The sequence below is a fragment of the Nicotiana tabacum genome, chromosome 18, assembly GCF_000715075.1.
Source record: "Nicotiana tabacum cultivar K326 chromosome 18, ASM71507v2, whole genome shotgun sequence".
NCBI classification, from domain to species: Eukaryota; Viridiplantae; Streptophyta; class Magnoliopsida; order Solanales; family Solanaceae; genus Nicotiana; species Nicotiana tabacum.
The window spans coordinates 78,768,793-78,782,929 of NC_134097.1; positions in this window are offsets into that span (position 1 = coordinate 78,768,793).

Sequence of the window (14,137 nt, forward strand, 5' to 3'; positions counted from 1 at the left end):
TCTACCAACAGTATAGAGGCCATTGACATTGGATTCTTAGACCTTGGCCAACCAGTTTGTTAGATTGGATATTTCTGAGCCGAGTCGAGTTTTGGCTTGTGTGATCTCTCAGTTTTGATCGTATCAGGGAGCTTAGCATGATGAACCCCATTTGCTTGTCCTTAAGGACACAGTTCAACACAGTAATGCTAAGGAGGTCACTATTAGAGATGATAGTGCATTGAGGATGCATGGCAGGCTATGTGTGCCAACGTAGATGATTTGCGTGAGTTGATTCTCTAGGAGGCTCACAGCTCGCGGTACTCAATTCATCTGGGTGCCGCGAAGATGTATCGAGACTTGAGGTAGCATTATTGGTGGAAGAGAATGAAGAAGGACATAGTTGAATATGTAGCTCTGTGTCTAAATTGATAGCAAGTGAAGTATGAGCATCAACGGCCAGGTGGATTGCTTCAGAAGGTAGAGATTCTGGAGTGGAAATGGGAGCTGTTCACTATGGATTTTGTTGTTGGGCTCCCACGGACTTAGAGGAAGTTTGATACAGTTTGGGTGATTGTGGATTGGTTGACCAAGTCAGCTCATTTCATTTCTGTGATGACTACTTACTCTTCCGAGTAGTTGGCTCGAGTGTATATCTGCGAGATTGTCAAGCTTCATGGCATGTCGGTATCTATCATCTCTGACCAGCGTACACAATTTACATTGCGGTACCGGAGGGCCGTAAAGCATGAGTTAGGTACTCGGGTTGAGTTAAGCATATCATTTCACCCTCATAGGGACGGACAGTCCAAGAGCACTATTCAGATACTGGAAGATATATTCCGTGCATTTGTGATGGAGTTTGGGGATTATAGGGATCAGTTCTTGCCACTTGCGGAGTTTGCCTACAATAACAGTTATCAGTCGAGCATTCAGATGGCACCGGATGAGGCTCTGTATGATAGGCGGTGTCGGTCTCCAGTGGGTTGGTTCTAGCCGGGCGAGGCTAGACTATTGGGTACAGACTTGATTCAGGTTTCTTTGGAAAAGATTAAGGTGACTCAGGATCGACTTCGCACAACCCAGTCCAGATAGAAGAGTTATGCGGATCGGAAGGTTCGCGATGTTGCATTCATGGTACCAAATGATCAGAATCAATGTCTTTCAGACTGCTAATCCCCACTACTGCCACTGTGGTATTCTCCGGCAACCCACCACTTCGCTAGCCATTGTGGTTAAGTGACAACACCCCCCACACACACATAAAAAAAAATACCTGGAAACCCCTCACCACCAGAATATGATTTGTTCTTCTCTTCTCCCATATTCAATGTCCTTGATCTACTTTTGATAAATCCAATATACCAAACATTGGATATGATTAGCAAACCCACCCATAAACTATGTTCCTCAGGTATGGTTGTGGGCACCAGACAAAGTTGCAGATTTAGAAGTCGAATTTGTTATTACCTAAAGCTTAGGATTCGGGGATACAGATAGGAGTAGAGCACAGTATTATGATACAACCAATATATGTTTACTACAACATATAAAAGTATATTTTGACAACTACTTTAACTTATTACATTAAGGATATTATAACAAAATTCTAACTTAATATTTTATTCATAAGTTATCTCATATGATAGCAAAATGTTCTAGTACTTTATGTGAATATATATAAATATATGACATAATCCCAAATCAAAACCAAATACCCAATCAACCTAAACTTCTTGGTCAAAGGTGTAGTTTAGGTTGACCAAATCTGGTACGCATCATACAACTACATTTAAAATATCTAATCAACACCTGTGCAACAAAGGAATTGACAATATAGCTCATAATAGCCCAATGGGATTGTTAGCAACATTTTTAACAACACTGATTGTTATCATGCCATGAACCATAAGCTTAAAGTTAAATTGAGTGAAGAAGAAACCAAGATAAATCTCTCACTGCTTCACGCATGGAAACTTTACTATAATGCAGATGATTGTAAATGTCCTAGATATTAACAACAAGATAAAAGGGAGAATGAAAAGCACGAAGGGTGTTGTTGTGAGCACGTGATTTTTGCCTCACAAGAACTACTCCAAAAGAAATCACAAATAATTTTTTCTTTCTTTCTTTCTTTGTGTGCAGTCTTTGAATTTTCGTGGCATTTCGTCTGTGCATGTTCATTTTTATTCTAATTAAGGAAAAATAAAAAAAAAATGGTAATGTAGATGCGTATGCATTCCGGAATTAATATTGTATTTTTTAGAATTAATTAATCATTGGTTTGTATAAAAGGATAATAATAAAAAATAATATTTAGGAAATTATAAACCATAGTTTGGTTTTGAAAGAAGGAAAATCACAAAAAATATATAATTGTTATAATTTTTTGTCATTTAAGTATGCCTTTGAGTGATTGTGATTTTTAACTACTTGTTTTAATTTGTATGTCAAAATGTTAATTGATTTTACAATTTAATTAAGAATTGTGTAAAATTTGAAAAAAATAGAAAATGAAAAGGGTTGAAAAATAGGCAAAACGGATCTGGGCCAAGAAATTTTAAAAAATCAGGCCCAAAACTTTCTCTATACCCGGCCAAATCCAGTCCACCTGTAGCAAAATTAAACGACGTCGTTTCATCATGCTCAAATCTGGTTCGTTGATTTCACTTGATCAACGCTCCAGATCAATTCGTCCACACCCGACCCGTGTCCGTCCAAAATTGATCCGGTCTTGAGGATAAACAAAACGACGTCGCTCCACTTACTAGTTAAATCCAGACCATTGATCTCATCAGATCGAACGGTCTGGATCCAACCCTCACAGGCATATATAAAGGGTTCAAACTAACCCCGCCCCCCCAAACCAGACCTCCCTCCTCTCATTTCTCATCAAACCTCGTCTCTTTCAGAGACGAGGAACCCTAATAGCCGCCACCCCGTTCCCTCGCCGTAAACCCGGCGGCGCCGGCTCCGGTGGCCGTGAAATTCACACCACTAGAGCACCTAACCTCCCTCTCCATGAATCCTTTAACCATTTTGCTCGAATCAGGCTGAAACTCCTCGAATCTTCAATCGAAGATTCGAGTAAAACCTAACCCTACCCCAACCTACCCCAAACTCACACCAGTTATTCACCTGACCTCCCTCATGCCTAAAACACCGTTGGTTTGGCTCGAATATGTCTAGAAATGCTCGAATTTTAGATCAACGAATCAGGAACCCTAAAAATCCAAATCGTGGAATTTGTCCAAATTAAATGAGAGATTGGGGTCTAAGAGACTTTAATCGAGGTATTCTCAATTGAGAATACTTCGAATAAAGTATGTTCAACCTCAAAAATGTTCGAATCCTAGTTTGAGCCCATGTCCGTATAAGTTCTGAAGGTTTGAGGTATTTTTCCTTTTTCTTTTCCTGTATTTATGGTTTTTGTTTATCTGTGTATCTGTGTATTTATGTATTTTAGTTTTGTTTAATTTTCCACACTCTTTCAATTCATCTTTTTATTCCCAGTATCCCTTTTATTTGGTCAATTTCTCTTCCATAATTAAGTTGTACATGTTATAAACTACGTAGTCGATTTGATTAATGTCGTCGAATAGTTAGCTTCATAAACCCCCTGTGTTGAACGAAACCATGAATTACCCTGTTAGTATGATTAACTGTTCTTCCTGTGTTGTGTGTATGTAATTGATTGATTAGATGTCAATATTCAGTTTGTTCATATAAGTTTAAATCATTTTTGGCATTCTGTTTGGTTTTAATTTCGATGGTTGATAGTCTGATCAGTTAAAGTTTTGTTTGATTGTACACGAGGTTCTGAATCCTAGGAGTCTTAGTATTTAAGGTATTCTTTGCCTTAAAACCTTTGAATTGGTTATAGCTGTGGTAGCTAATTGAATTCAGATAGTGGTTGGGTTTTGAGTAGACTGGAGAGGTTTAATGCAGATTGAAAGTGAGGTTAGGGCAGTAATAGTAAGGGAATTTCAGGGGTGTTTGGGGAATAAAACAGTTAGCATGATACTTTATTGCTAGTGCTTTGTCATTGGGGTATTAAATAATCCTAATGGGAAACCAAAGAAAGTTGAAGGGGCTGAAATTAAGGGAAAAGGTGTCCTTAGTGGTTTGATTAATTGAAAATCCAGACTTAGTGTTATTTGAGTGGAAATTTCTGATTTAAAAAGGGGAAAAAGGGGTCCGGGCAGTAGGCTGGAAAGAAGGAAAATAAGTTGTATTAGGGACTGATTTCAAGGGGGAGAACAGATAAAGAGGAGAGATGAGAGAAAAGATACAAAAATAGAGGAAAGACAGAATATACACACAGAGAAAAGAAAGGGAGAAAAATCAGAAACAGTAAAAACAGAATTTTACATTAGAAGCTAGTGTTAAGGTTGATTTTTGGAGATTAAGAGTTTCAGTTTGCTTTTCCTAAGTTTTAAAAATCAGAAATACTGTTTCCTTGAATCTGTCCGGGTTTGTTTGTTGATATTGTTTGGTTTGAATCTGAAATTTCCTAAGATTCCTGCTACTGTGCGTCTGGTTTTCACGGGTCTTGCTGTTTTTGCTCAAATCTGTTGAATCATTGGCATTTTTCTGCTATTGGGTTTCTGTTGCTGCTATTGCTGAAGTATTACCTCTTTTACCCTCATTTCCAGGTACATATCTGTAGACTCATGTCATGAAAAGCTTCAATATTGCGAGTAAATGAAGTTTGGAATTGCAATTATGTCCTCTACTCATTTAAATCTATTAGTTAAGTTTCAGTTTTGTTTTAGTTAGTTAATATAGTATTATACTTGACATGAGAGCTATTAGCCAATTAGCCTTTTGAAGTAGTATAAATTCTGCGGTAATCTTATTTATTTTGAAGTTTAGTGATAACATTTATTTTCGAATTGTCAAGATAGGGAACATGGCAGAAAGCTGACCATTAATTAAATTTTGTAATCTTATTGGCTAAGTATAGGATAGTATGGAAATATCAAGAAACCACATTACTAGTATATCTCGTCAAACATCCGATTTTTTGTTTAAAGCTAGATGATGTAAATTATATTTTGTTCGTATATGGCATGATAACGGTTATGTGTATAACCATAGGTGAGAGGTGAATTGATATAATCCGTTACGTTTACGATATTGGAATATTATGGATGGTTCAGATGTATAATTACGTTACATGTAATGTCATTTTATTAAATCAATTTGTAGATTAGTTTTTTTTAATAACAAATGGCCCATTTATTTTAGGAATGCGATTAACCCATTTCTTAAAAATAGTATATAAAATAATATCAATGATTTTACAAAGTGTAGATTTAGTATTTGTAAATAGCTGTCATAAGCCGAGATAAAGAAAATTGGTTTAATTTTATCTATCCCAAATTCAATCATCGTAAGCAAATTAACCAAATAATTTGACCTTTGGACTAAAAACTAGTTGTGTAGAAGAAGGTCGGATCTATAAATACTAAAATGCAACATTTAAGTCAAAGATATAAAAAATAGAGTTCGCTCTGAATAGAATAATGAAAATTCTTCGAAAACTATTAGTTTGTTTTATCAATTAATTCTTTCCTAGTTTTGCACGTAATTCGCTTTTTGGTAAATTTTCAAACATATACACTTAGTCTTAAGCCTAGGAAAATAACAAATAAATTGTGCATATAATTATCAAGTACTAAAAATACATAAACAAAATACGGATACTGTATTCACGAATAAAATGGTAAATTTAGTTGCACGTTATTTATTTTTCATATCATTATACGTTTAAAATATAACCTGTGGTCAACGGCTAATAAATTTTGAATTCTTTTCAAGAAATTTGGAGGCGTCCCAATCAGTGATTTCTCATGACTTTCATATTTAAAAATAGATAAACATTTGTAGAAATTTTATATTACCATCAAGAATATTTTGGGAAATTAGGGATATATTCGCGTAACCTAATTACATTTTCTAAAGGCAGTTCGGATTATGCGTTCGTGCAACTTCGAGCAAACTTTTAATAAAGGGGGATTCTTCGGAGGATATTAAATTAATTTCATATAACCCGAGATGTGCAGTTCACTATTTAATCATACAAGAGTGACGAATGTTCTTAATTTTATTTTAAGCACAATTTCGAACATAAGTTTTTTTATAATAAAAATATAAAAAATATTATCAATCTTATTGTGTACACGTATGCGTGACACGATTCTTTACATTTATAAAAAATATATAATACGAATATACGTACGCGTGATTCGTTTTCAAGAAAGGTCTATAATTGTAAACAATCTAAACAAAAGCGGTAACAAAATCATGCAACAAGAAAAAAAAATGTATTTAGTAAATCGAGATAATTAAGCCAAGTATAAAAATGGTTAAGCGACCGTGCTAGAACCACGGAATTCGGGAATGCCTAACACCTTCTCCCGAATTAACAGAATTCCTTACTCGGATTTCTGGCTCGCAGAATGACAAACAGAGTCATATTTTCCTCGATTCGGGATTAAAACCGGTGACTTGGGACGCCATAAAATTCCCAAGTGGCGACTCTGAAATAAGCAAACAAATTCCGTTTCGATTGTCCTTTAATTGGAAAAAACTCCTGTACCCTCGCGGGGCGGAAAAAGGAGGTGTGACACTTATCATACAAGGAACCATGGAGGGTTTTGTCATGATAAATTAAACCTATTTTGATTTGACTACAAATGTACGGATTCCAATCTATGTATGGTATCGGTCCCTCCCTTACTCCCTCCCTTTAAGCCAGTCAAATAAGGGAAATCAATTGATCAAGATTTAGAACTATTGCTTAGGTGTAAATTCTCTATAGTGGTCAAAGCAGCTTGCTCCATTGTGACTGAGAAGGCAGAGCTGCTGAGGACATTAAACTCAAGCGAGCCAGGCGCATTGTTGTTACAACCAAGCAAAGATCAGTTGTTGAGCAACATGCTCTCTATCAAACACCCTACCAACTCTAACTGCCCCCATAAAAAGAGAGCGAGAGAATTATGCCTTTCTTATATCAAACTTGAAGTTCTAAGATTAATAGCAAAATTGTAAGTATTGAGCAACTTCTTTTTGACTGTTCTCTTGTCATGTCGGTCTCACAATCAAGTCTAGAGAAAAAAAAGACACACAGTTATATGAACCAAAATTTATATGCGATGTTCTTATGTATAACTCTTAATGCCCTTCACCATACAAAAACAACTAGCAGTCTGGTACACTAAGCTCCAATTATGCGTAGAGTCCAAGGAAGCACTGGACTATATTGGGTCTTATATGCGCAAACGACCATATAAAAACAAATCTAGCAAAATTGTAAGACATCCCTCCGATAAGATTTGACCACCCTCCAATAATTTAGTGGTAAACGAAAAAGTAATTACTATAATTTTTAGAGGTATCAAGTATCTGTTGGGAAAATAATATCCTGCTTAGGAATAATATCCACGATAAATAATAATAACACAAGAGAGTAACAAAGATACCAGATCTTTTAGTGGGATAAAATATAATACCCGAGCGGATCAATATTACCACTATAATATTACAACTTAGTAGTGTCAAGAGACTACTATAAATTCGAAAACATAACACTCTTTATTTTAAATACCCCACAACAATATTACTCACACTCACTATTTATTTCACATACCACGATCTTTGGATTACTCTCTCTAACTTCTGTTACTTCTCTATGCTTTTTGGTGTGTTTGAAGAAGTGAGAAAGCTCCTCCATTTATAGGAGCAAAATACGTAGCCTCCAAGAATGCTACAGGAGATGTATTAATCTTCTTCACTTATTTCCAAACTTTGTCTCCAAGAAAGAGTTGCCAGAAAAGTTTTTATTTTATAGGCACATGCCTATTGTTGAATAGGATGGACCCCATAATCTCTCCCTTAATTTTGATTTTTCTTTATCATTCCAAATCTTGATCTCAATCTCTGAAATCTTCAAACTTGAGAGGCTTTGTAAAGATAACCGCAACTTGATCATGAAATTTCACATATTTGAGCTCGACTTCCTTCTTGGCAATGCATTCTATGATAAAGTGATACCTTGTATCTTTATCCTTCTTGTGCGAATTTGTTGTCAATAGAAATCTCTGTAGCTTCAATCTGTTGTAAATTGAGCTCCTTCAATAATCTTCTCAGCCAAATCGCATGACATGTACAGGATGTTGCTACTACATATTCAGCTTTTAGGTAACAAAGAATTCTTCTAACGACTTTCAAATGAGTTGAGGTAGGAGCTTCCATGAAACGGCTTACTACTCCAACCACAAAGAGTATATCTGATATGGTACAAGTCAAGTACCTCAAACTTCCCACAAAACTTTTAAAAAATGTGGGATCCACTTTTTCTCCTTCATCAAACTTGGACAATTTTGTCCCACTCTCCATCGGCGTGTTCACGGGGTTGCAATCGAGCATGTTGAACTTCTTCAATATCTCTTTTGTATAGCTTTCTTGAGAGATAAAAATTCCATCATCCATCTACTTCACTTCTAAGACCAAGTAGTATGACATGAGCTCTACGTCTGTCATCTCGAACTCACAGGATATATCTTTCTTAAAAGCTTCAAACAAACTTGAGTTATTACCCGTGAAGATAAGATCATCAACATAAAGACAAACAAGCAAGATATCTCCATTAGTATGAACTTTAAGATAAAGAGAATATTCATGGAGACAACGAGTAAACCCATTATCTTGAAAATACTTGTCGATGCAACTATTCCATGCCCGTGGGGCTTGCTTTAATCCATATAAAGCTTTCTTCAACCGTAACACTTTATCTTCATGATTTTTGACCACAAAGCTCAATGGTTGTTCAACATGGACTTCTTCTTCAAGTTATCCATTCAAAAAGGCTGACTTGTCATCTAATTGATGGATCTTCCACTTTATTTGTGCCGCCAGAGAGATCAGCAAACGAATCGTCTCCTTGCGGGCAACAGGTGCATAGATTTCTTCATTGTCAATGCCTTGCATTTGCTTGTAGCCTTTAGCCACAAGTCGTGCTTTGTATCTCTCTACTTCTCCATCAACATTCTTCTTTGTCTTGTATATACATGTCACTCCAATTGCTCGTTGTCCCTTGGGAAGAGTTGTTAACTTCTAAGTGTTGTTCTTCTCTATTGACTCGATCTCCTCCTCCATGGCTTGTCTCCACCTTTTGTTTGTAACAGCTTCATCAAAGTTCATTGGTTCACTATCAGCAAAGAGACAACATAAAAAATCAAAATTAGTAACTTCTTTTGTGTCCTCATAGAGCTCTTGAATACTTCTCGTTCTTTGCGACTGTTCATTTGAACTTTCTTGAGAAAAAGGATATGCAACATTGGTTGGAGAAGGAGGTGGAGTTGTATCCTGCATAGATTCCATGGTCTCTAGTTCTTCTTCATCACCAAAGTATGGAAGAATATCATATGAAGTTTCTTCCTGAGCTTCCCAATTCCATGCCAATTTTTCATCAAATTCAACATCGTGACTTACCACCACTTTGCCGCTACTTGGGTTATATAGCTTGTAGCTTTTTGAACTCGTATCATAGCCAACAAACACATGTTTGACACTTCGATCGTAAAGCTTCACTCTCCCTTGATGTGGTATATGAGCATAGGCTATGCTCCCAATAATTCTCAAGTGCTTAACACTTGGATTTATTCCACTCCATGCTTTTTGAGGGGTTTGATCTCTAACATTTCTTGTTGGAGACCTGTTGTTCAAATAAACTGCACAAGAAACAGCTTCGGCCCAAAATTCCTTGGGCATACTTTTAGCTTTCAACATACATCTAGCAATATTAAGAATCGATCGATTCTTTCTCTCTGCAACTCTATTTTGTTGGGGTGAATAAGGTACCGTTAGCGGGCGACGAATTCCATGAGACTGACAAAAGTTATTAAATTCTTTTAAAGTGAATTCGCCTTCTCTGTCGGACCTTAAAGCTTTTATTTCATAGTCACTTTCTTTTTCCACAATCACTTTAAAATTTTGCACATTAGCCTTCAAACACTTTGCATCAATTGTCTTAAGATTCAGAGAAAATAATCTATTATTTGCCATATTCACTTTAGCAATTAGAATCCCACTTGAATCTCTAAGCCAAAGATGCATATTTTTCATGCGAATATCATATCCCTTTTCAAGAAGTTGTCCCAAACTCAAAATATTACATTTTAATTTTGGGACATAATAAACATCTTAAATTAACTTGTGGTCACCATTTTTACAGGAGATCAGAATCGTACATATCCCTTCAATTTGAATCTTTGAGGTATCTCCAAACGACACACTACTTTTTACAGTTTTATTGATCTCCACAAACTTCTCTTTGCATACACACATATGATTGCTTGCTCCATTGTCCAAATACCACGAGCTACAATCATCCTTGTCTTCTTCCTTGAGTGCCAGCAACAACGTTGACTCATCTTCTTCTTTCTTGTTGTCAACAAGGTTAGCTTTTTCTTCAACGTTGCTACAACATTCCCAAGAGTAATGGCCAAATTTATGATAATTATAACACTCAATTTTCTATTTGTCATACCTTTGTCCATTATTTTCTTGGTAGTAACCACGTCATCTTCCTCCTCTTTGTTCACGACCACGACCTCTGAACATTTGGTGGATTTTAACTTCATTTGTTGAAGATGTCACTATTACTTCTTCCTCTTCCATGACAACCACAACCTCGTCCCCGTCCATTTCCTCGATTGGTCTTTTTACCTCCATAATCCTTGAAGGATGCCTGAGTTTTAAGAAGTTTTCTTGTCCCCTTTTGATCTTTTCTTCGTGGGCCTGTAAAGAACCCTCCAATTGCTCCATCATAATAAAGTCTAAATCTTTAGACTTCTCAATAGTACACACCACAAAATTAAATTTAGGTGTTAACGTGCGAAGGATCTTTTCTACCACACGGACATCTTCTATGTCCTCCCCGTATCTTGTTAATTGATTCACAATAGCCTTCACTTTTGAACAATAATCCGAAATGCATTTGGAACTTTCATTTTTAAAACTTCAAAATCAGCTCTTAGAGTTTGAAGTTTTACCTTCCTCATCTTGTCAACTCCTTGGAGAGAATTTTGTAAAATCTCCCAAGCTTCCTTTGAGGTGGTAGCATCTGCCACCTTCTCAAACATGGCATCATCCAAACATTGGTGGATGAGCGGGAGAGCTTGTTGATCCTTCTTCCTTGTCTTTGCCAAGACATCTTTTTCATTTTGAGGCAGTGCTTCCTCATTATCGGGTTTTACATACCCTCTGTCTACGATTTCCCACACATCCTGGGAGCCAAGGATGACTTTCATGCGTAGACACCATTTCTCATAATTATCTTTTATGAGACGGGGATACCGAAAATAAAGCAGACCATTATTTGCCATCGCTCTGATACCACGTTATTGGAAAAATAATATTCCGCCCAGGAATAATATCCACGATAAATAACAATAACATAAGAGAGTAACAAAGACACCAAATTTTTTAACAGGGTAAAATACAATACCCGAGCGGAGTAATATTATCACTATAATATTACAACTTAGTAGTGTCAAGAGACTACTACAACTTTGAAAGAAATAACACTCTTTATTTAAAATACCTCACTACAATATTACTACCACTCACTAGTTTATTTCACAGACTACGATCTGTGAATTACTCTCTCTAACTTCTGTTACTTCTCTATGCTTTTTGGTGTGTTTGAAGAAGTGAGAGAGCTCCTCCATTTATAGGAGCAAAATACGTAGCTTCCAAAAATGCTACAGGAAATGTATTAATCTCCTCCACTTATTTTCAAACTTTGGCTCCAAGAAAGAGTTTCCAGCAAAGGATTTATTTTATAGGCATTGTTGAATAGGATGGACCCCACAATATCTAGTTCTCTAATATATTAACCTTAAGGCATGCAGATAGACTGGATTATACTCAAGGTACCTAAAACAATGATATCTAAACAAAGAAGTTTTACAAAATTATAAGACATACCATAGATAATACTTCACCAATCCCTAATGTAGAGGTCCTAATTATCCGTTTTGGTAATATATTAACCTTCCGTCAAATATACCAATTTTGCGCTTAAGCTGTAAACAATGATATCAAACTGCTTAGATTTGACATAATAAGACTTTGAAATCAAATTATCTGGAAAGGATGTGCCAGATGACCTTGATATTTGTAACCTTTTCCCAAGAACTCATAAATATTCCATACTTAATACGTTTGGGACACAACTCAATCGATGATCAATCTAGACATACCAAATGGTGGATACTATTAGCAAATCACTCATGTCCCACCTAGCCCACAGTTTCTTTCATGTCATATTAGCAACCTTTAAGCTTAAAGTTAAACATAGTGAAGAAAGAAACAAAGATACAAACTCTTTCATACTTCTCAAGTCCAAATTCTAGGACAGTATAGACGTATGCAATTTATACTAGCACAAAAAAGCACAATTTGGCAATGAACTAGCAGCGTACTGCCAATTAATCATATCAAGGACCATCCAGGTTATCAAGATAGTTGCTCTTAGTTTTTTATTTGGCTGCAAAGTCAAGACTGATAATTTTAACTCGAGGCATATGGATAGAGAGAATTATACTTAAGGAGTATTTAAAACAATGGCATATGAGCAAAGAAAAGAAACAGGAATCTGTAACACTTCCCTCAGATAAACTTGTCCACTCTCTAATAATTTATAATATAGGCAAACAAGACATTTATAGTTTAATTATCAGAAAAATTAAAGATCTAGTTCTCTAATATACTAACCTAAAGTCAAGCCATGTGGAATTGTGGATACAGTAATTTGTGCTAAAGTACCAGTAATTGGTAGCACTTAAAAGCTAATTAGTACAACTTAACAAGTTAGAAGCCATTATCACATGGTGAAAACAATTTTATGCAGTATGAGCAGACACAAAGCAATCGATTCAGAATTCCTATTTTACCATTAAAGCACATTCGAAGACGACAAAGACGGTAACTTACAACTTGATTTGGCCGGCAAATAGAAAGGGGAGAGTAGAGTGTGTCAGCTGGTCTAAGAAGAAAGTGTAGCGCAATTTGAAATTGGGGCGAATTCAATTCTTCGAATATGAAGTCGGTTGCGCAATCAAAGGTCGCGTGCTTCATAAACTCGTTTTGTTATATTAAGTGATTTTTGTAAGGTTTAAAAAGTTAATACACAATTTAAACTAACATAATTATGAAAAGAATCTTATTGTAATGCATTGGTTATAATTAATTTATATTTATACTTGGTTATAATTAATTTATATTTATACTTGGTTATAATTAATTTATATTTATACTAACAACACCTACGAGATTGTTTGATTGGAGGGATTGGAAAAAAAAAAATACTCCTAAACTCCTCTACGAAAATAATAAAATCTTTTATTGGAGGAACTAAGTTAATAAATAATAATCCAAATAATAAAAACCCCTTCTTGTTTTTTTTTTACCTCTTTGGCTTGACTAATTCTTTCAATATAGACATAGAAGCATTTAACAAAGAATTCGTCCTTAAAGCAAGTATTCACGCCATAACAATTAGTGTATTATTCCCTCCGTCCTAATTTATTTGATACAATTGGGATATCGAGAGTCAAAGTTCTCAATTTTGACCGTAAAATTAGACATAAAATCTTTTAAGTTTTTTAAAATAAAATTTACATATTTAAAAACTACATAAAAAATACTATAAGTTACAATAAATAAATATTTAAAATATTTAAAAGACATAAAAAAATGTAGTAACAGAGAAACTCATTTGACTTTTGAATGAATTATATGACTTATTCGTCATATGACAATCCTTCATTGTTATTATTCACAGTAAGCGTGAAACAAAATTCCATATTAGTATTAGTTATCCCGTATTATATCAAGTATAAGTTAATACTGATACAAATTAAAACTGCATTAATTATATGAATAATGGAAATGACAACCAAACAAAAAAGATAATACCAAATTGTATTAGGATAATTTTGTTCGGTTAGTTAATTTTGGGGATGATATGGGAGAGGGAGAACGGAGTAGCTTTAAGAGTAAGCTACACGTACGGTTACTCGGCTTAAAATTAAAGTCAGCGTACATAATATGCAACTAACTACTCTTCTTCTCTATTTATATATAC